At 43.6% G+C, this 23,374-nt stretch overlaps 1 long non-coding RNA gene across 3 annotated transcripts in view; it reads left to right on the top strand.

Moving 5' to 3' along the window:
• The window catches only part of LOC122462261, a 28,274-nt gene extending 7,471 nt beyond the window's left edge, over positions 1-20,803 (top strand). The window contains exons 2-3 of one of the 3 annotated variants that reach the window (XR_006284729.1): positions 18,254-18,398; positions 20,391-20,803. This is a non-coding gene — a long non-coding RNA (uncharacterized LOC122462261). Of the gene's footprint in view, positions 1-18,253; positions 18,399-19,759; positions 19,910-20,254 lie in introns of those variants that run through there. The other 2 variants (XR_006284727.1, XR_006284728.1) reach the window with 2 other exon arrangements.
• Positions 20,804-23,374: the final 2,571 nt, after the last annotated feature.

Raw genomic sequence — 23,374 nt, 5'->3', positions numbered from 1 at the left:
AGTGTAAAAGGGAAAGGCTAGAGAGACGGTTTCAATTGGTAGCCAATTAGCAATGAGCAAAAGTAAAGTGCTGCAGCGACAAGAGCACTGAATAGTGTTGTGTCCCTGGTTACTGGGAGTCTTGAGATTCAGTAATGAGGTACATAACAATGAATTATACAGATCATGTCTATACTGTACAGGGACCCATGCAGCACTGGTTAAACTCCCCAGGTCCTGTCCTAAGATACTCTGTGCTGGGTGTAAAACCTCGGCTGGATTGTCCTGGGGCAGACTCTGGCTATTTCAAATCCCAGTCAGGAATCCGGAGGGAATGTCCACAGGGGGTTTCCACTGGCTTGTTAAGAAGGGCCTGTGTCCTTCATGCAAAATGTAACTTGTGGTCTCTGCACCATAAGAAGGAGCAAATATCTGATTTCTGCCACTTTATCAGAACATTGCTTTAAAAAGAGAGTCAGGTGGGTTCTCCTTTTTACACTCCCTTATGGCATGTGAAGTGATGTGAGTTTCTCGTTCCCCCACTAGCTTCAGGGCATCAAGAGCTTCTGGTGCAAAAACTGCAGAGAGAGATGGAAGGAGTTTAAAGAAAACGGGAGGATATTTAAGGTTCCCAGCCGGTGGGGGAATGGGAAGGTGTCACAGAGTGGCTAGCCCCTTTAAAAGGGAGAGGGGTCCAGTGTACCTGGACTGATTTCCTGCTGCCCCATGGGCCTGCAGAGAAGGCACTTGGCATTTATAAAGGGGGAGACAGCGACAGGTTGTTAGCAAATACCTGCATAGCTGCATGGAGTGATAAGACTCCTACAGGGCCATGAGTCATCAGGGGGAAGATTGGTCCCTGTGCGCACCTGTCAGCCCAGAGAGGTGAGGGAAAGAACTACGTAGGGAGCTGCAGGCAGGGCTCCTGAGGAGGTGACCATATGTTCGGTTTTGGCCGGGACAGTCCCTTTTTTAGGCTCCGTCCTGGCCGTCCTGACTTTTTGGACAAAACTGGGCATTTGTCAAAAAAGTGGGGTTGGGTGGGACCCCTAGCATGGAGGAAGGTGGGGTGGGGCGACACCAGACCAAGTGGCAACGCCATCTCTGCACTGGAGGGCTAGAGAGAGGCTTGGGCTGGCCGGCCAGCCCCACATGAAGCGGGGAGAGGGGCCTTGGGCAGCCCGGTGTGCAAGCTTGTAGCGGGGTGACTTGGACCACCAGCCCCATGGGTGAGTGGGACAGGCTCAGAGGACCAGTCCTGCACATGGGGGGGGGGGGGGGCACTGGCACCAGCCCCAGAGGGGACCTCAACCTGGCTCCATGCCGGTGGGAGGCAGGGAAGGCTTGTGGCTCAGGTCTGCCCAGGGGTGTCCTGTTTTCCTTTGGGGAAAATATGATCACCCTACTCCTGAGAGCCCAGAAACTCAGACCTTAGAGGCTGGCTGTGCAACCCCTGAACCCAAGGTGAGACTGCAGGTCAAGGAGACTGGGTTTAAGGAATACAGGCCACCCAACGGCTGACAATAAGCTCACTGGTCTGACAAGACACTGAACTGTTTAAATTCTTTAGGTGAGGGACAATCTACAAAGCCCGGACATGGAGAAGCCAAGGTGCACTGGGAAACCAGGGGAATGAAGTAGCCTCTTTCTGGGATACCAATCTTAAAACACTGAGAATGCACTTAAATCCTGATTGCTGCTTCACAGTGTTTGTGTTTCAGTTTGTTCCTGTATTGAAATGGGTGACTTTTGATGTGCATTGCATGTTTTGAGTATTTTGTGGGCTATTAAGCAGCAATGTGCTTCATAGTGGGGTGACACCTACTGACAATTAAACAGCTTAGTGTTTAATGACCAATATCAATTTTTCTAGATTATGATGTTTCACAAACAGGATGGAATTATTAATCTTTTAGTCACAATATTTATTGAAGGAAAAGGATAAAGAAACACTGGGGAAAGGATAAATGATTCATCCCAGAAAAAGCTGAAGAGCCGCTCATTCACTCAAATGCACAAACTTTCAGTTGTTGCCATCAGTTGTTTTTGTTTCAGCGCTACCATTAACTTTGACCATGGTAAAAAAACTTTTTTCTGAGACGTTACTTTCACCATAACCTTGTAACATAAACAATACTATGAAAACTGCTAAATGAGCATCTAATCCTACCAGTAGGTCCCACTGAGAATTCAGGATGATCAACTTCTACAGAATTAGCCCGTAACAGCCTATTTTGCTCTCTTCTGCCAGCATTTTCTGGGTACAGCAGGCAATTTAAGGTCAACATTCCTTTTTATTATATTTTTTAAAACTTTATAAACTTAGTTGCAGCTACAATACTAAATCTCATAACTTGTGAAAGCATGTTCTACATCGGGTTCTCAACATTTTTCTTTCTGAGGCCCCCCCAACATGCTATAAAAACGCCACAGCCCACCTGTGTCACAATAATGGGTTTTCTGCATATAAAAGTCAGGGCCGGTGTTAGGGGATTGCAAGCAGGGCAATTGCCTGGGGCCTAATGCCATAGGAGCCCCCGCAAAGGTACATTGCTCAGGCTTCAGCCTCAGGTGGCAGGGCTCAGGGCCCCAGGCTTCAACCCCATGCGGCAGGGCTTTGGCTTTCTGCCCTGGGCCCCAGTGAGTCTAATGCTGGCCATGCTCATGGCCCCCTGGGGGTCTTGGACCCCTTGCTTGAGAACCACTGTACATGACTCCATTTCAGTAAGAAACTGGATACACTCACAAATAGGAAGGAAAAAATGTTGTGTCCCCCTTCCTTAATTTTTGTCTCTTTAGATTGTAAACCATTTAGGGCAAGGATTGTGTCTCTTTGTTCTTTATCCCACACCCAGCACAAGAGGTCCCCCAATCATAAATGGGCCCTTTGGGTGCTACTATAATATAAATATTTACTAGGAATAATAAGAGAAGTGGCTATTTAGACTGTAACCACTTTCAATGGTAAATAACATTTTTAAATACTCTAGTACACAGAACTATTTGTCTTTAAAAATTACCTTGCTTTTAATGGGTAAGTATTGTTTCAACATTGTATAATTGGGAATAGTTGCTATAATGCAGTGCTTTTAGAATACATTTCTTTGCAATGACAAGAAAAATATTATACCTTTGCATGTCTCATTATTTTTTCTTATCCCCTTTTACCCCAACATACATACTCATATTTCTTGAGCTATAAGGATATGAAAAATATATTCTTCAAAGAACAAACTTTGATCCTGTAATATTGATTTTTTTTTTCTTTTTGGCACTGACCATAATGTACAAAACTGAGTGTCGTGATACCTTTTTAGATAAATGTCTGGCATAATATTACTTTCAAAGATATATTAATATAATTTATATAAGATAAACAATTGTTTGTCTAAGATTAGCACATGCCTTAAATGTGAAAATGGTTTTTTACATATGGAAGAGGAGCTGTTTTACCACCTGTCAGGGTTCCTTCCCCACTCTGAACTCTAGGGTACAGACGTGGGGACCCGCATGAAAGACCCCCTAAGCTTATTCTTACCAGCTTAGGTTAAAAACTTCCCCAAGGTACAAACTTCGCCTTGTCCTTGAACCCTATGCTGCCACCACCAAGCGTTTTAAACAAAGAACAGGGAAAGAGACCAGTTGGAGATGTCTTCCCCCCAAGCCCTGCACACCCCCTTTCCTGGGGAGGCTTGAGAATAATATCCTAACCAATCTGTTACAACGCCATCGAAGACCCAAACCCCTGGATCTTGGAACAATGGAAAAATCAATCAGGATCTTAAAAGAAGGATTTTATTTAAAAAAAAAAAAAAAAGAAGGGTAAAAATCATCTCTGTAAAATCAGTATGAAAAATACTTTACAGGGTATTCAGATTCAAAACACAGAGGATCCACCTCTGGGCAAAACCTTAAAGTTACAGAAAACCGGAATAAACCTACCTCTTAACACAGGGAAAATTCATATAAAACTATAACCTATAGGAAACTAATCCGCCTTGCTTGGCTTACCTATACTGTTTGCAATATTGGAGACTTGGATTAGGATGGGCTGGAGAAGATGGCTTTCTGTCTGGCCTCTCTCAGTCCCAAGAGAGAACAACCACGTAAACAAACAGCACAAAACAAACGCCTTCCCTCCCCAAGATTTGAAAGTATCTTGTCCCCTTATTGGTCCTTTGGGTCAGGTGCCAGCCAGGTTAGCTGAGCTTCTTAACCCTTTACAGGTAACAGGATGTTGCCTCTGGCCAGGAGGGATTTTATAGCACTGTATACAGAAAGGTGGTTACTCTTCCCTTTGTATTTATGACACCATCCTTTCACTTTTTGATCCAGTCTATCAACTATTTTTGTATTGTTGTTTTCAGTATTTTTTGCAGGCTGGGAGAGAACTTTCCCTGAACCTTTTGCTACTTTTTCTAATTGGGGTTCAGGTACCTTTTAGGATTACAAAAGAATTAGTTCAATAAAATACTTTCCTGCAAAATGGAATGATGGTTCATATTGCTGGCTTTATTAATGTATTCCGCAAAGAAGCAATGCTACATGTTTTAAGGACATCATGGCAGTCAGTCCTTTTTCTGTCTATTTTTTGTCTAGCAATTACTTCCTATAGGAAAATTAGGGTTATTGACAAGTGTGCATAGCTACAGTGCAGAAACCCTTTTTGACAGCTCCCCAATATTGTCAAATATTTTTTGTTTAATGAGGGGTGGGGAGTACATAAGTGGATTGTATCTCAAAACAATACGTTTTTTAAATGGGACTGATCTACATAATATTGCTCAATTTGTGTCCAAGTACAATTATGGTCTCCTATTATCCATTTTAATTAAATACACCAAATAAGCTGATCTGCAGTAGTTATGATGGCAAAATTAAAGCTGCCTTAATCTTGATCTAAATATACAATTTTAAAGGGAAGCCAAAGATTTTTTTTATTGTCTTCCAAACTGCATTATGGTTAGCGAACAGTGTTGATTTCAGTCTGTCATGAAGCATTTGATAAGGAATCCAGGATAGTATGGTGTCTTTTTTTGTTTTGTTTTTAAATAAAGCTATTTTTTCCCCATAAAGGCTACAGGAAGTTTGGCCCATCTCCCGAGGCCTGCCTTTCTCTGTTGAATCAGTAGTTCCATATTTTTTGCATGTAATGTGGAATTTAAACTTCTAGATATTTTATCAGTCTTTGAAATGTGAAAAGGAAACTCTGAGGCTACTTTATATTTCATTCCTTTACAGCTGTCAAGGCCTCAGGCTTGTGAAAATTAAGATAAACTTTTTGTAGCAGTTGGAGGCAACGGGTTTTAGCCAGCACCACATCCCAGGAGCTGTAACACCAATGGATGGAACCTCTGGAGAAGGTGACAGTGGACAAATCCCTTCCTCAGCATCGTATTAAAGAAATCATGTCTCAGGCTTGGGCAAGTTCAGGATCAAGTCAGGTCCTTTACTTCAGGGCCTCATGGCAACTTCTATCTCCAGATTACATGGAGGGAAAAAAATCCACTTTTTCATCCCAATCCCGCTTTTCTATCTGCTCCTTCTTTGGTCTCAGATGGAGTCCTCCCCCTACATCCACTGCAGCTCAGGCAGCTTCTCTTAGGCTTGGGCAGGTTCCTCCCCCCATTTACCCTGGTGAAGGATTTTTAGTCCCTTTCTTGTCTTGTTGGGTATGCGCCATATGCTATCAGCACTCAAACCAAGATCACTTTTCAAGGAAATGCCCTTTTAATCAATAACAAGACACTTTTTAATCACAGCTCACTTTAAATGATCTTAAGCAAAGAACCTTCCTCTGCTTTCTAGCTGGAAGGCATAACTTAGTAAACGATATTTATTGAAAGCTTTTGTTGTTATTGGGCTGGGATCTCCCCAACTCCTCACAGAACTTTTAAAATACTGTTCTAGCCATGTGCATGCCCATAGGGTTCAATCGGGTTTTCTAGGCATGCTTAGCATTCGGTAACAGGTTCCCTGGAAGTACCCTGAGCAAGCTTTGTGAACTTGAGCCATCTGACCTAGCTTTAGAAAGGACTTTCAAGGTTGTGTGAACTGGAGATACAAATCATCATAGGCCAAGCTACAAACGAGAAGGCAGGATGTGCCGCCATACCGGATCTCACGTTGGAGAGTAAAGTGATTCATTTTTCTCATGAAGGAGCATAATAGTGTTAGGCCATGGTGATTAGAACTTTACAAGTGTCTCTCTGGATACTCCAGAGCATTTAATCTGAAGTTTGTAGGTGCATTAATCTCAATAGCTCTCACTGGTTAAGAATAGAAGGGAGCCACTAATCAGAGTCAGGGTAGATGAAAGGCAGGCTTTTGATTCATGTGTCATTTTGAAAACCATGGAGAAATAATGAATGCCTCCATGCTGTTGCCTGAAAATCATCAGTTTTAGCTGGGTCTTCCTTGGAGAAATTAATGGGGTCATCCACAGGAAGAACACACACAGTATATTGTGCCCCTATTTACCAAACTTAAGTCAAGGAAAAAGTTTCTAGCATGGACATCATTCCAGTTATAAAATAAAGATTTTGACACATTAGCATAAAAAAGGTCACATTGTTAATGCTCAGTTGTGTTGCTTCATATGGGGCCAGATTCCTTCCCTGAAATCTTCAATCTGTTGGCAGCTGTTTTGTATTATTGCTCTCTTACAGTTGAAGGCTTCTTAACCCAATTTCTGACAAGCTCTGGCATCTTTCCAATGTATATCTACATAATTGTTTGCTCTTGTTTTAGGATTCCCTTTAAGCACAGGTCTTAAATTTCACAGTCGATATACTGATATGAAATTTATACATAAATACAAGACCTGTGGCAGTGGTTATTCAGTAATAGCTTCTGTAATGGTTTGTTTAACTTGGGATAAGACTTTGTAATGAAGACCTTTGTCCCTATGTTTACAGAGACTCTTTGTGAATGTTTTAGTACAGGCTGGGGATTGTTAGACCTTGTTTATTCCTAGATAAACTGCATATTTCCCAAAACAACTGGATATATACACTTGAAAGAATATTAGCACATGTAATTTACTTATGTGATTAGGAAAATATTAACTAGAAGCCTTTTAGAGGGCTGCACAGTAACTTTTCGGGTAAGCATCAATCTTGTTGGATCAGATCACAAAACTTGAGTTAAAAATAGTGACTGGGCCAATTCTGACCTCCATTCCATTGGGATTGCACAGGTGTAACTGAGGATGAAATTTGGCTTCATGGGTTTACATTTTAAAGTATTTATTTCTCTAAGAAACATTCCTCCTCCCTGTTTCAAAATCTTTTCAATTCTACTTTCCTATTCTTATTTAGGAACACAACTAATTAAAAAATTGCCTTTGAATTGTCTAGTCCTAACATGTTGTATGGCTTATCAACATATTTGGCAGGTTGTTTTTGAAATATTTGGAATGTGAGTAGCCTGGCAGACAAGAAGTAGCAAAGGAGGGGCAAGAGTCTGAATGTCAGATGTTGACTCTTGCTCGTTGCACTGGCATTAGCATGGAGGCTTGGGCTTTCAATATAACAGGATGCAGTGCATCTCATTCTAGCAACCTGGATAGCTAAAGAATAGCGCTGATGGGATGGAATGTCAGCTCAACAGAGGGACTGTGAGGGAGAGGAGTAAAATAGAGGGAAATCATGCAAAACCACGTGGAAAGGTCATAGATTAATGTTAAGGCCTAAAGGGACCATTATGAGCATCTAGTCTGACCTCCTGTATAGCACAGTCCAAAGCACCTCACCTGGTAATCTCTGCATCAAGCTCATAATTTTTATTTGGGCTATCATGTATATTTTTAGAAAGACATTCAATCTTGATTTAAAGACTTGGAGTAATGGAGAATCAACCATGTCCCTAGATAAATTTTTCCAGCAGTTTATTCCCCTTACTGTTAAAAATGTGTGCCTTATTTCTAATCTGAATTTATCTAGTTTCATCTTTCAAACATTAAATTTTATTTTTCTGCTAGATTAGAGAGCCATCTGCTCTCAGAAATCTCTTCCCCACACAGATACTTTTAGGCCATGTTCAAGTCACCTCTTAAACCTTCTTTTGGATAAATTTATAGATTGAATTCCTTAAAATGCTCACTATAAGGTGTGTTTTCCAGAGCTCAAACCAATCTTTTAATTCTTTTCTGAATCTTTTCTGATTTTTCAACACCTTTTGTGAAGTGGACAAACTATTCCAGTAATGGTGTTACTGAAGCCATATATAGAGGTAATACCTTCTTACTCCTAGTTGCCACTCCCCTACTAAAACATCTGAGAATCATGTTCACACTTAGCTACAACATTGTACTAGGAGCTCATGTTCAGGTGCTTATCTATTATTACTCCAAAGATCTTATAAGTATGACCCATAAATGGAACCCCTGTCAATGGAGGTTTTGAAGGACAGGCTAGACAAACACCTGTCAGGGATGGTCTAGGTTTGCTTGGTCCTGTCTCTTGAACTCCCTTCCAGCCTTACATTACTATGATTCTTTGTCTCCAAATGTATGGCCTTGTATCTGGCTGTACTAAAATGCATGTATGACCCTAAGAGTGCCCCAATGCCAGATGGCACACTGTTGTCATGATATATTACATGTCACCTTTCGGTTCACTATCATTGGAAAACTAATAACCCACTGATCGTTAATATTCGTGTGTGATGTATGTACAGTTAACCTACAAAGAACTTGCCAGACTCACTGGAAATATGTGACTAAAATGCGTTTAAACAAAGATTAGCAGGGGGACTTGATAAACAGGTTTTCTCCAGACAAAGGAAAGAAGCCAACACTTCAGACCAGGTCTGGCCACATTAAGTGGGCTATTCAGTTGTATTGGAGATTGAAAGAAGAGATCATTTGCATTGTAAAAATCACCAGCTTGGAAGGAACCAGCTTGGAGTCTACTGTTCAGGGCATGGCATCTGCACCCAGAAGGGGAAAGGAACTTTATCTGGGGATCCATTTCAAAGGTTTACTGGACTATAAAGAGAGGGGGAGTGAACCCCTGAGTTAGCCTTCACCCAAGGAGTCAGAGAAACCAAGTGGTTTGAGCTCCGTGTGTTAGGTCCTGGCTAAAACTCTAGCCAGCCAGGCTGGGAGAAAGACTGTGGGGAGAAAAACTTCTTTGAACAAAATACTTTAGTTTGAATTTTTGTCTTAGAAATATGTGTGGTTTTTTTTTTTTTTTACTTTTGTTCATTTGTAACCATGTCTATCCTTATTCCTTAAACCTATGTTCTTTTTGTTAGTAAACTTCTTGTTGTTTTACCATTAGTCAGCTCAGTGCTTTGATTGAAATAGTGTTTGTTAACCGCAGTTAAGATAATAAGCTGCTGTGTGCTTGTCTCATTAAAGGAACAGTGAACTTGGTAAGATTATGTGGGTGATACAGTAAGAGGAGCTGAGCACTGCAGAGAAAGATGTCACTGAGGGACTCAGGAATTAGGGTTCATTAATTGTTACCCGCTAGGCATGGTTTGGACTGGCAGAGTCCAGGAGAGTTTGCTGAGAAGGCAGACAAGATGCCATGTCGGGGAGCTGTCACACAGCTTAGCAGCAGCATAACTCTCACTTGCTGACGCTGAGGAGTAACGCAGTGGCTCACAATAGGGGGAACTACAGCAAATTGTCACAGCATGTCATTCAAATGAGCCCACCTGACCAAGCAATTCATGTTAGCCTGTATGATTGTCTTGTTTCCATCATTATTTTCTACTTCCCAGATGTTTGTGTCATCTACAGATTTTAATGGTAACGATTATATCTTCTTCCAGATTGCTATTCAAAAACTTTATCAGTAATGGGGCAAGAACAAATCCATAAACTAGAAGCACTCCCATTTATGATTTATTGTGATCTATCAACTAACCAGTTTTTAATTTATTTAATATGGGCTACACTGCTTTTACACTAGAATATAGGAACGTAGAAATTGCCATACTGGATTAGAGCTGAGGTCCATCTAGTTCAGAATCCTGACAGTGACATAACCAGATGTTTCAGAGGAAAGAAGCCTAGAGTAGCCAGATGTGGGATAATTTGTTCCCTGAACACTAATTGTAAGGGACTGGCTTGAATCCTGAAGCACAAAGTTTAGTATCCCTTCCACAATTCGTGGTGTTAATAACTCTGAATATTCTTGATAGCGATATAATTATCCAATCCCTCTTTTACGCTTAAATTACTGGTCTCAATTAGGGCTGTCAAACGATTAAAAAAATTGTGATTAATCGTGCAATTAAAAAAATAATTGCAGTTAATTGCACGATTAACTGCACTGTTAAAGAATAATAAATACCATTTATTTAAATATTTTTGGATGTTTTCTACATTTTCAAATATATTGATTTCAATTACCACACAGAATGCAAGTGTACAGTGCTCACTTTATATTATTATTTTTGGTTACAAATATTTGCATAGTAAAAAACAAAAGAAATAGTATTTTTCAATTCACCTAATACAAATAATATAGTGCAATCGCTTTATCATGAAAGTTGAACTTACAAATGTAGAATTAGGTACAAAAAATAACTGCACTCAAAAATAAAACAATATAAAACTTTAGAGCCTACAAGTCCACTCAGTCCTACTTCTTGTTCAGCCAATTGCTCAAACAAGTTTGTTTACATTTGCAGGAGATAATACTGCCCACTTCTTGTTTACAATGTCACCTGAAAGTGAGAACAGGTGTTTGCATGGCACTACTGTAGCTGGCGTTGCAAGATATTTATGTGCCAGATGTGCTAAAGATTCATATGTCCCTTCATGATTTAACCACCCTTCCAGAGTACGTGTCCATGCTGATGACAGGTTCTGGTCGATAATGATCCAAAACAGTGCAGACTGAGGCATATTCATTTTCATCATCTGAGTCAGATGCCATCAGCAGAAGGTTGATTTTCTTTTTTGGTAGTTCGGGTTTTGTAGTTTCTGTATCGGAGTGTTGCTCTTTTAAGACTTCTGAAAGCATACTCTACACCTCGTCCCTCTCAGATTTTGGAAGGCACTTCAGATTCTTAAACCTTGGGTCAAGTGCTGTAGATATCTTTAGAAATCTTCTTAAAACAAACAACAAGTGCTGGGTCATCATTTGAGATTGCTATAACATGAAATATATGGCAGAATGTGGGTAAAACAGAGCAGAAGGCATACAATTCTCCCCCAAGGAGATCGGTCACAAATTTAATGAACACTTTTTTTATTTTTTTTAAAAGAGCATCATCAGCATGGAATAATGTCCTCTGCAATGGTGGCTAAAGCATGAAGGGGCATGTGAATATTTAGCATATCTGGCACGTAAATACCTTGCAACGCTGGCTACAAAAGTACCATGCAAACACCTGTTCTCACTTTCAGGTGACATTGTGAATAAGAAGCGGGTGGCATTATCTCCTGCAAATGTAAACAAACTTGTTTGTCTTAGCAATTGACTGAACAAGAAGTAGGATTGAGTGGACTTGTAGGCTCTAAACAACTGCATTGTTTTGAGTGCAGTTATTTTTTTGTACATAATTCTACATTTGTAAGTTCAACTTTCATGATAAAGAGATTGCACTACAGTACTCGTATTAGGTGAACTGAAAACAATTTCTTTAACATTTTTACAGTGCAAAGATTTGTAATAAAAAAAGTGAAGTGAGTACTGTGCACTTTGTATTCTGTGTTGTAATTGAAATCAATATATTTGAAAATGTAGAAACATCCAAAAATACTTAATAAATTTCAGTTGGTAATCTATTGTTTAACAGTGCGATTGTGATTGATTTTTTTTAATAGTGATTGATTTTTTTGAGTTAATCTTGTGTTAACTGTGATTAATCAACAGCCCTAATCTCAATGATTCCTGATACATTTTTTGTATTATTCCCCAACCTATTCCTTACACACCTTAAACTAATTGTTTGCTTTTTTGACAGCAGCTGCACATTGCACAAAGGTCTTCATTGAATGGTCTACAGTGATGCCCAGGTCCCTTTCTTCAGATGAGTTAACTTACAACTCTGTATGGTCTAGGAGTAATTTATATTTTTCCTCCAGTGTGCATTATTACTCTACATTTATGGACACTGAATTTCATTTGCCATCACGTTGCCTCTTCACCTGGTTTGTTTAGGATGTCTCTGATGTTGCTCATAGTCAGAACCAGAGAGGACTAATCTAGGTAACCTTCTCATCTGCATATCTTCCTACCTTATTGTTTAACCCCCTTTTCAAGATAATTAATAAATATATTAAACTTGGAACCATGTGACTTTCCCTTAACCTTTTGCCATGATGAAAATTGACCATTTAATCTACTTTGCTTTCTGACTCAGTCTTTTAGCTTGTTGACAATGACACACCTTGCCTCTCACCCCAGGACTATTTTAGCTTCTTTACTAGCCTCTTCTGTAGGACCCTGTCAAAGGCCCTTTGGAAGTCCAAATAAATTGAGTCAGTCCTCCTTTATTCACTATGTTGACACAGTCAAAGAATTCTATGAATGAGACACTATTTTTCCTTGCAGAAACTGCTGATGAGATCCATCCTGATCTTCCATGTGGTGTTCTGCTTTGAATTATTATTTCAACCAATTTGCCAGAACAGATGTAAAGTTTGCCGGTTTATAATTCCCTGGCTCGCTCTAGAGCCTTTTTAAATATAGGTACAGCATTTGATACCCCTCCAATCCTCCTGAACAGTGTTTACTAGATTGCCTATTCTTGTTAGCAGCTCAGCGACTTCATACCTAAATTCCTTCAGAACCGTGGGATGTACCATTTAGGGTTGGTGACTTACTGCTTTTTAAATTATCACCCTGATCCAGTGCCTCCTAACACTTCAATCTCTGAGAGCACCCATCTTTATTACCAGAAAACAGCAGATCTGGGGAAGAAATCTTCCAACATTCTAGATGGTGGAGACTTGATGCAAATCATATAACTCCTCAGCTGCATCCCCCTCTCTGTTGTTCCCTTTAAACCTTAGTGATCCAGCAGACTCACCCATTCTTTTTCAAGTGTCTGTTTCTGAAGAAACTTGAATTTCTTGGCTTGCTTGCTTATTTATTTAACACCTTTATTTGCTCTTTGAAATCTATTTGGGACCTTCTAATTTTCCTCTTACTGCACGTTGCAACATGCTCCCATTTTAATTGGCTTCGCCACAGTCAAATTTCCAAATACCAAAGGTTTGAATAGATTCTCAAAACTTTCCATTTAGCCATATGGGTTCACACCTTGCCTTTCTGGTTGAGTGGTAGGGAGCTGTGTTCTTACTGAGTGTTTGGTTGTTTCTTTTTTTTCCCCCTGCCTTGCCGCCTCTAAGGATTTTACTTCAGTAACTTTTAATTTTAGAGCCTTTTTGACTAATTAAAAACCCAATATAAAAATTAAACCACAAATTCAATTAGGGATGGTGAAATGACAATAAACACTTCAATGGTTTCTCATTTGCTTTTCCTCATTGGGTATTTGTACTGATGTTCATTAAACTCCCTCTTATGCTACGTGAAGTATTTGAACTGAAGAGTGGATGGAAGGAGACTTTCCTACTTTTGGTAGCTATCATTTTCTAACTACTGATAATTATCTCTGCAAGGTTTGGCATTCATCCCTCATTCCCACAGGCACTGCTGTAGAGTCATTTCTTTTATTCCTGAAATGCACCCAGCTGTGTCATAAACCTTAGATACAGTTATGATCGTCAATGGGGCTCAAAACTGGACCTTTGACACAAAGACCCCAATTCAGCAAGGTACTTTGTTGTTTAAAATTAGTCATGTACTTCAGTACTTTGCTGAACTGGGGCCCAAATGCACAAACCTATACCATGTGAGCCAACAACTAACTCCATTATTAGCTGTGTCAAGGATTATCTTTGCCAGTGCCAGTCATATGTCCTAAGCCAATGTATTACATACTCCCCGGAATAAACCCAGAACTAGCTTGTCTAATGAGAGCCATGCTGTCTGTGGTTCATTCAATTTCAAAGCATTTCCATGTAGAGGTGTAGGTTTGTTAGATACAAACACTTGATGCCAAAACCAACATTTGTAAAAACAATCCATAAGGCAAAAAACCCAATATAATTAAAAATCAGATCAATCTAGTACCACAAATACTATAATCCTTTAATCATAATTTTTTCGCCTTCCTCTGCAGCGTGAGGCACGAGTCATTTGCTGGAGGCTTCTCTGCACCTTGAAGTCTTTAAACCACGATTTGAGGACTTCAATAGCTCAGACATAAGTTAGGGGTTTGCTACAGGAGTTAGTGGATGAGATTCCGTGGCCTGCATTATGCAGGAGGTCAGACGAGATGATCATAATGGTCCCTTCGGGCCTTTAAGTCTAGGATTCTATAATTGTTTGGTTTCTGCATAGACTCACTATAAGATAATAATAGTGTTGTTTGCGTGGTTACCTGTGCATTTCCATACTTTAACATCCAGGTAAAGTGTTTTACCTTTAAATTACTGAGAGATACTCAACTTTAATGACACCTTAAATCAGGGGTAATCAATTATCTTTTGTCAAGGTCCAAATTTCTTGTTCAAAGGATAATCAAGGTCCAGACACCAGAGGAAATAATAAGTAAATAAAAAGACTTCACAGTCTGTTCAAAAGCATCTGACTGTCTGGATTTGCCCCTTGGTCCACCAATTGACTTCCCCCTCCTTAAGTTGGTTTTTGTGTGAGGTTTAGTATGGGTTTAAAATGCTCGGAAAAAATACAATTGTTTATGTAGCATTTCACAGTGTCAAAGATCTATACACACATTGGCTCTGATCCTGCACATACTTGGTCACACTGAGTTCCGTGGGATTTCTCGTGTGTGTGAAATTAAGTCTGTGTTTGGAAGACTGAGGCTACTAAGCAGGACTTCAGAGGCCACAACAAGCTCATGGAAAAGAGAGGGAGAGAGAAGTTGTATCCCCATTTTATTGACAGGGAAGCACAGAAACAAAAAGGCGAAATAACCTGGTCTTGACACAGAGTGAGTCAGTGGAATGACTCAGAATAGTAGAAATGATGTTGCAGCTAAGAGAGCTAAAGCAAACCTTGATATAAGCAGGGCCCGCATGGGAGTATCAAGTAGAAGCAAGGAGGTGGCATTATCTCTGTATCCAGCTTTAGTGAGACCATTCCTAGAATCCTGGGTCCAGTGCTAGCGTCAACACTTCAAAAAAGATGTTGAAAAATTGGTAAGAGTTGTGAAAAGAACAAGATTTGCAGTCTGACAAACAGGCCTTACAGTAAGAGATTTAAGAAGTTCAATTGATTTCAGTTTATCCAGGAGAAGGCTAAGAAGTGACTTGATCATGGCCTATAATTACTTACATGGGGAAGAGATTTTGAGTAGTAGATAACTTTTTTTTTTTTTTTCCCTCTAGCAGAAAGGGGCATAACAGGCTCCAATGATTGGATGCTGAAGCCAGACAATTTTAAACAAGAAATAAGGTACACATTTTTAACAGTGAAGGTAATGAGCCACTCTGACAACTGAACTAGAGAGATGGTGGATTCTTTCTCTAAGTCAAGACTATCTTTCTATAAAATATGCAATAGTTCAAAAAGTAATGGGCTTGATACAGAAATTACCAGGTGAAGTCTTTTCTTGTTATGTAGCTCAGTCTAGACCAGTAGTCTCTAACCTTTTTATGCCCAAGATCACTTTTTGAATTTTAAGGACAACCCAGGATCTATCCCACCCCTTCCCCGAGGCCCTGCTCCACTCACTCCAATCCCCGCCCCCCCCCCCCCCCCAAGTCATTTGCTCTCTCCCACCCTTACTTACTTTCACCGGGCTGGGGAAGGAGCTCTGGGCTGAGCCTGGGGCAGGGGTGGAAGAGAGGGTGAGGGGTACAAGCTCTGGGTGGGTGTTTGGGTGCAGGAGGGGGTGTGAGGTGCTGGCTCTGGGAAGGGGCTCAGGGCTGGAGCAGGAATTTGGGGTGCAGGAGGGGGCTCCTGGCTGGGGCAGGGTGTTGGCTCTGGGAGGGGGCTCAGGGCTGGGGTTTGAGGTGCAGGAGGGGATATGGGGTGCTGGCTCCAGGAGGGGTCTCAGGGTTGGGGTGTGGCCTCCCACCAGGTGGCGTTTAGCCTTGCTGCACCACCTATTGAGGTAAGGCAGGCTCCTTGCCTGCCATGGCCCCACACCGCTCCCGGAAGGGGCCAATGTGCCCCTGCGCATTGCTTCTCTCTGCAGGCACCGCACCTAAAGCTTCCATTAGCCACAGTTCCCTGCCCAATGGGAGCTGCTGGGGCGTGCTGGCCGCTTCTGAGAGCGGCATGGGGCCACAGCAGGCAGGGAGTCTGCCTTAGTGATAGGCAGCCCCGCTGCAACCGGAGATCGCGATCGACTGGGAGAGTCCCCAGGATTGACCAGTCAATCGTGATCGATGGGTTGGTGTCCACTGGTCTAGACGATCAGAATGGTTCATGGATTTAAAAAAATTTATGACGACATGGTTTTTAGCTGGTCTTAAACAATCAATATCCTCCAAAGATCCCAGTTACAATTTTTACGATCGTTCCTGCTTCCTATCCTTGTCATTCACTCTGAGCTTAAAAGGAAAAAGAACAGGCAATTTTAATCACTTTAAAAATAATAGTTACTTACTGTGGTTCATTATAAGCCCCTTGGAAACTTGAAACTGAAATCTGTTTCCTCCCAGAGCGTATGCACGTTAGTTTGCTACTGTTTTAGGGTTGCCCACAGCTGGAGAGCTTCTGATGGTATTCATTTTATTTTTTGGTGTTTTAGATTAAATAGTATTGAATTTTTTACCTAATGAAAACATAAATATTTCTATGGCCGTAGCAAAATATTAGACACATGCAAAACCAACAGTCCAATGCAGTATTTTGGAAAAGTTTTAAAAGGACACATTTGTCCTACTCTGTTTCTTATGCTGGTTTGCAATGTTTAACTCCTTCCATCCAAGTATTTCAAAGTATATAAACATTAACAATTAAGCCTCATAACAGCCCTATGAGTTGTGTAATTAACACCTCTGTGTTAGTTTCCTCATCTTAAAGATGAGGATAAGGCCTGAATTTTCAAGTGTTCACTAGTTACAAGTGCCTCAATTTTGGGGTGCTTAACTTTGTATGCCTCTAGCCCAGGATTCTCAAACTTCATTGCACAGTGACCCCCTTCTGACAAAAAAATTACTGCAGGACCCCAGGAGGGTGGACTGAAGCCTGAGCCCATCCAAGCCCTGCAATCCTGGGGGCTTCAGCCCCAGGCAGGGTGGCTGTAACATGAGCCCTGCCACCCAGGGCTGAAGCCTTCGGGCTTGGGCTTTGGCCCCAGCAAGTCTAAGCCAGCCCTGGTGGACCCCATTAAAACAGGGCCGTGACCCACTTTGGAGTCCCGACCCACAGTTTGAGAACCGCTGCTCTAGCCTCACTTTCAGAAGAACTGCACCACCTGCAGATCTCACTTCTATATTTTCAGGTGCTGAGCACCTCTGAAAAAGTGCCCCCAAAATGGAGGTACCTGTAGTCAGACGACATTTGAAAATCTGGCCCTAAGTATCTTGTCAAGGTCATAGAGGAAATGTTAGGCAAGAGCCAAGAACAGAACCTGCTGACTCTCAATCCAGTGCTTTAACTACAAGATAATCCTTCCTCAAATTACACTATTAATTGCCAAACACACTTTTGAAAAGCAGGTTCCCACTGATGCATCCTAGGAAAAAGTGTTATGCAGACTCTGCTAGAGGCCTGTAATCCTGAAATGTATTTTAAAGTCAAGTTAAGTGAGGTTCTTTACTCCCTCCTTTAATGAGATTCAAAATTTTTGATAGGTAAAAATGAATAGTTATGAAGTTAATTGCCGTTGAAGGAAAAAAATCAATTTCATAGGTGTACAATTTTTCTTGGTTTCTATAACCCTATTTTTAGAATATCTGGTCTTTCATTTTGTTCAGCAAGCAAGTCAACCACAACTGTTTCTTGTTGTATTTGAACAAAATGCAAAATGACTGCTTGCAAAGTAGTCATACTTTATTAACTCCTTCCTTTGTTCTTACAGATCTATTACACAATACAATTTCCAAAAGGTTTGAATAAACCTGTGTGCAAAGAGCCAGCATAATACAAATCCTCAAACTATAGCTTAACTTCAGTGATATTTTGTCCTTAGCAATGCATCACAATATAACCACATAGCAAGATCTATGTCCTTCCAAAGAGAAGAGGTCATCTATTGAGGCACCCTATTAACAGGAGTTAAAAATTGCACAAAGCTGATAACACCTGCTGACTTCATTGTGCAGATGGAGCTTGTTAAACTACCAGAATATGGAAGAAAGGCATAAGCCTTGCGGCAGACAGTGACATCCTGTAGGACACCCTAGCTTTGGAAGAAAACACCTTCTGCAGTTGTTTGAATTATCCACTTCACAGGATTTGGCTTTATGGGTAAGTATGACCTTGCACAGCATGTACAGATGTTAGCCCCATCCACAAAAACACTTTAGTGCATTCTTCCCTTTACGCGTGTGCTTAAGTGTTTTGCTAGACAGGGACATTTATTTGGAGCAGAACAGGAACATCACCTGCTCGTGGTCTCTAGATGTTTGACTGGCAGAGGGGGGCAGACAGACAAATCCACACACTGCTCAGGTGTACAAATATCCATATTTGGGGTATGTACATGCTAAAATTCCTCCAACTTGCACATTTTTGAAGATATGGCCCACAATGCAACCCAATGTACTGTACAGCAGTAGTCACAAAATTATTAAAAATATACTGAAGAAATTATTCCATAGATTTTTAAAGCCAGAAGAGACCATTATGATTGCCTAGTCTGACTTCCTGCATAACCTAGGCATGGGGTTCTCAACCTTTTTCTTTCCAAGGCCCTCCTCTGGAGGAGGGTACTCAGGGCTCCGGGCCAGGGGGAGGGACCCTTGGGCATAGGCATACTTTTATTTCTATTGGGGGTGGGGTGGGGTAAGGGCTGGCATGGTTCAAGCCAGGAGTCCAGGAAGGGAGCACCACCTTCACGCCCTAACTCACTCAGGCCATCCCACCTGTCTGGGCTGTGGTGGACGCACCAAAAAATATAACTTGGGGGGGACTCAGTTCAAAAAGTTTGAAAACCACTCAAGGTAAAGGGACGGGATAGCTAAGGGCTGTATGCAGGCAGGGGAGTAGCTCAGGGTGCAGGGAGTGGGTAGTTAGGGGCTATGTACAGGCAGCGGGGGGGCTCCTAGCTTCAGCTGGGGGTAAGGGGCTGGGGCTCCTGGCAGTCCCCTGCTGCATTTATTTTAATGTTAGTAAATATTCATTACAATAGCACTTAAAGTGCCTGTGCCACAGCTGAGCTCCCATGGTGTTCATAAAGACTTGGGCACTAAGGAGTTTACAATCTAAATACACAAAAGATGAAGGATTGGGGAAGGTGGAGCAAAAAATACACAATGGCATCAAAGTGATGCAGAAGTTAGTTTTAGTTTTCCCACCAATCTGCATATTCCTCATACAAACTATGATTACCCATGTCCTCCATACTCTGATTTTCTTAATCATTGCCCCCCAAACCCATTCCCTTGGATGGCACAGAGATAGAAGCCCCAGTCATTAAATAAAAAAAGTAAATCCTCAAACTAGTGAAAAGTTACAGAAAAAACAGCCATCAAAATATTCTCCTGTGTTGGGTGAGAGATCCCAACTTTCGCAGCCACTGGGGAAATGCCATATGACGTTTCTACTAAAGTCTAGACAGCTTTTGTAATTGGTATTAACTTTCCTTGCTGTGTTCCTTTGTTATTCAGGATTTGCCTTAAGGAGCGAAAGTGGAAAACACCTTTCTCCCAACAGCAACCTTTAAAGAAAAGTAAAAGCTTAAAATAAGTGTACTTTTAATGACTGTGTGTAGTAGAAAGTGTGGATGTGGTGGGTTCATATGACTTCAGGTTTGTCCTACTGTGTGATCTCTTCTCTATTTCTCTCTTTTCTCTATTGTATTTTAAATTAATTTTAATAGTTAGACTTGACACCATCTAACAGTGCAGGTAGCTGGCGTACTTGCTGCTGCTGCTACTTCTACAAATCTGCATTTTGGTGCTGCTCTTCCTGCAGCTTTACCTGCACCTGGCTTTATTTTGCTCCCCATGCCTTGAACTTCTCCAGGATTCTAGACAGCTGCTCTTGCAATTTTGTAGCACAGAGGCTGCTTGGTGCTTCTGCCCTTACACATTTTTGACACCTGGCCCCTGGGTTGTTGCTAATGCAGGCTTCTAGAGGGTCTGTATTTTTTGTCCCTGCAGGATTCCTAAACCAAGAGCTCAGCTGCCCCCAGCATGTCCAACACCAAGGATCTCATTGCTAATACTCCTACAGATTTCCTGAATTCAAACATTCATTCCTACCAGACTTGTAATGTGCCTCATCTACTTGGTACAGGTTTTTCTGTCCTTGAAGGCATCATACACCTAGACTGCGGGAACGTCTGCCTCCTCAGATTTCCTGTATACAGGATACTCTTTGCTACCTTCCTACCACTGCAGCCTTCCTGGAGACGTGGTGCTCAGAGCTGTGCCTGTTCCAACAGGTTTTGTGCACCACTAATGCTGGGTGGGGTGCTGCTGCTTTTGCTGGTCTACACCATTCAGTTCTTCTGTTCCTGCAACCTCCTCCACATCCAACATCCTCTTATCTGCTCCAGCAGATATCTGACAAGGGATACTCAGTGCTGCCACTCCTGCAGATTTTCAGTACCTCTTGCCGTTGGTGCTGCTGTTCCTGCAGTCAGTACTTCCCATGTATATTTCCTCTACTTGGAGCCCTGAATACTGCTACCCACACAGCTCCCTTGCACCCAGGACGCATACTGATGCTCTTCCTGCAGTTCCGTATCTCATTGTTACTCCTATTGCTTTTCTTCACTTAGTGCTTGTGCACCCGTTTACTGCTACTTCTCCAGGTTTCCCAACACACTCACTACACTGTAGGTTTCCCAACACATTTAACACTGCCACAGCTGTAAATTTCCCTGTACACATGGCAATAGGCACTACTGACCTGGGAGTAGCTCCTGCAGGTTTCCAAAGGACTAGGCCACACCATTCCTGAAAGCTCCTTGCACATCGTGGCTCTCAGTGCTTTGGGTTATGCCACACCATAGAGCACATGAGGCTGTGGCCCCTCACCACATATTTCCACACCTTGGGGCATCTAGTCCTGCAAAGTCCCCTTCATCTCCCTGGAGCCTGGGGTGCCCTGCCCCAATCCCTGACCCTATGCACTCTTGCAGGGCCCCCTCTTGCCCGGCCCCCTCTTGCCCCTCCATGCAAGGTCCAATTCTCAAGACCCCACACCCACCCTATGCCCCAGTGTGACCAGTTCTCTAGACACCCCCCCCCCCCAGCCCCTATATGACCAGCTCCCTGCCCCCCCCGCTCTGCTCCCTATCCCGCAGTGTGACCAGTTCTCTAGACACGCCCCCCCAGCCCCTAGTATGACCAGCTCCCCGCCCCCCCCCGCTCTGCTCCCTATCCCGCAATGTGACCAGTTCTCCAGACACCCCCCCAGCCCCTAGTATGACCAGCTCCCCACCCCCCCGCTCTGCTCCCTATCCTGCAATGTGACCAGTTCTCAAGACACGCCCCCAGCCCCTAGTATGACCAGCTCCCCGCCCCCTCCACTCTGCTCCCTATCCCGCAATGTGACCAGTTCTCCAGACACCCCCCAGCCCCTAGTATGACAAGCTCCCCACACACACACCCCTGCTCCATATCCCGCAATGTGACCAGTTCTCCAGACACCCCTCCCCAGCCCCTAGTATGACCAGCTCCCCACACCCCCCGCTCTGCTCCCTGTCCCGCAATGTGACCAGTTCTCCAGCCCCCCCAGCCCCTAGTATGACCAGCTCCCCACCCCCCCACTCCGCTCCCTATCCCGCAGTGTGACCGGCTCCCCATACCCCCCACTCTGCTTCCTATCCCGCAATGTGACCAGTTCTCCAGACACCCCCCAGCCCCTAGTATGACAAGCTCCCCACACACACACCCCTGCTCCATATCCCGCAATGTGACCAGTTCTCCAGACACCCCCCCAGCCCCTAGTATGACCAGCTCCCCACCCCCCCGCTCCGCTCCCTATCCCGCAGTGTGACCAGCTCCCCACACCCCCCACTCTGCTCCCTATCCCGCAATGTGACCAGTTCTCCAGACACCCCCCAGCCCCTAGTATGACCCGCTCCCCCCCAACTCTGCTCCCTATCCCTCAATGTGACCAGTTCTCCAGAGACCCTCCCAGCCCCTAGTATGACCAGCTCCCCACCCCACCGCTCTGCTCCCTACCCTGCAGTGTGACCAGTTCTCCAGCCCCCCCAGCCCCTAGTATGACCAGCTCTCCACACCCCCCCCTCTGCTCCCTATCCCGCAATGTGACCAGTTCTCCAGGCCCCCCAGCCCCTAGTATGACCAGCTCCCCACCCCCCCGCTCTGCTCCCTATCCCGCAGTGTGACCAGTTCTCCAGACCCTAGTATGACCAGCTCCCCACCCCCCCGCTCTGCTCCCTATCCCGCAGTGTGGCCAGTTCTCCAGACACCCCCCCAGCCCCTAGTACGACCAGCTCCCCACCCCCCTGCTCTGCTCCCTATCCCGCAATGTGACCAGTTCTCCAGACACCCCCCCCAGCCCCTAGTACGACCAGCTCTCCACACACCCCGCTCTGCTCCCTATCCTGCAATGTGACCAGTTCTCTAAACACCCCCCCAGCCCCTAGTATGACCAGCTCCCCGCCCCCTCCACTCTGCTCCCTATCCCGCAATGTGACCAGTTCTCCAGACACCCCCCCCAGCCCCTAGTATGACCAGCTCCCCACACCCCCCACTCTGCTTCCTATCCCGCAATGTGACCAGTTCTCCAGACACCCCCCAGCCCCTAGTATGACCCGCTCCCCCCCAACTCTGCTCCCTATCCCTCAATGTGACCAGTTCTCCAGAGACCCTCCCAGCCCCTAGTATGACCAGCTCCCCACCCCACCGCTCTGCTCCCTACCCTGCAGTGTGACCAGTTCTCCAGCCCCCCCAGCCCCTAGTATGACCAGCTCTCCACACACCCCCCTCTGCTCCCTATCCCGCAATGTGACCAGTTCTCCAGGCCCCCCAGCCCCTAGTATGACCAGCTCCCCACCCCCCCGCTCTGCTCCCTATCCCGCAGTGTGGCCAGTTCTCCAGACACCCCCCCAGCCCCTAGTACGACCAGCTCTCCACACACCCCGCTCTGCTCCCTATCCTGCAATGTGACCAGTTCTCTAGACACCCCCCCAGCCCCTAGTATGACCAGCTCCCCACCCCCCCGCTCCGCTCCCTATCCCGCAGTGTGACCAGTTCTCCAGCCCCTAGAGTGACCGGTTCTCCAGGTACCTTCCGCCCTCAGCC

Source organism: Chelonia mydas, chromosome 11 (assembly GCF_015237465.2).
Source record: "Chelonia mydas isolate rCheMyd1 chromosome 11, rCheMyd1.pri.v2, whole genome shotgun sequence".
Taxonomy (NCBI): domain Eukaryota; kingdom Metazoa; phylum Chordata; order Testudines; family Cheloniidae; genus Chelonia; species Chelonia mydas.
This window is presented reverse-complemented; position numbering and strand designations above follow the sequence as displayed.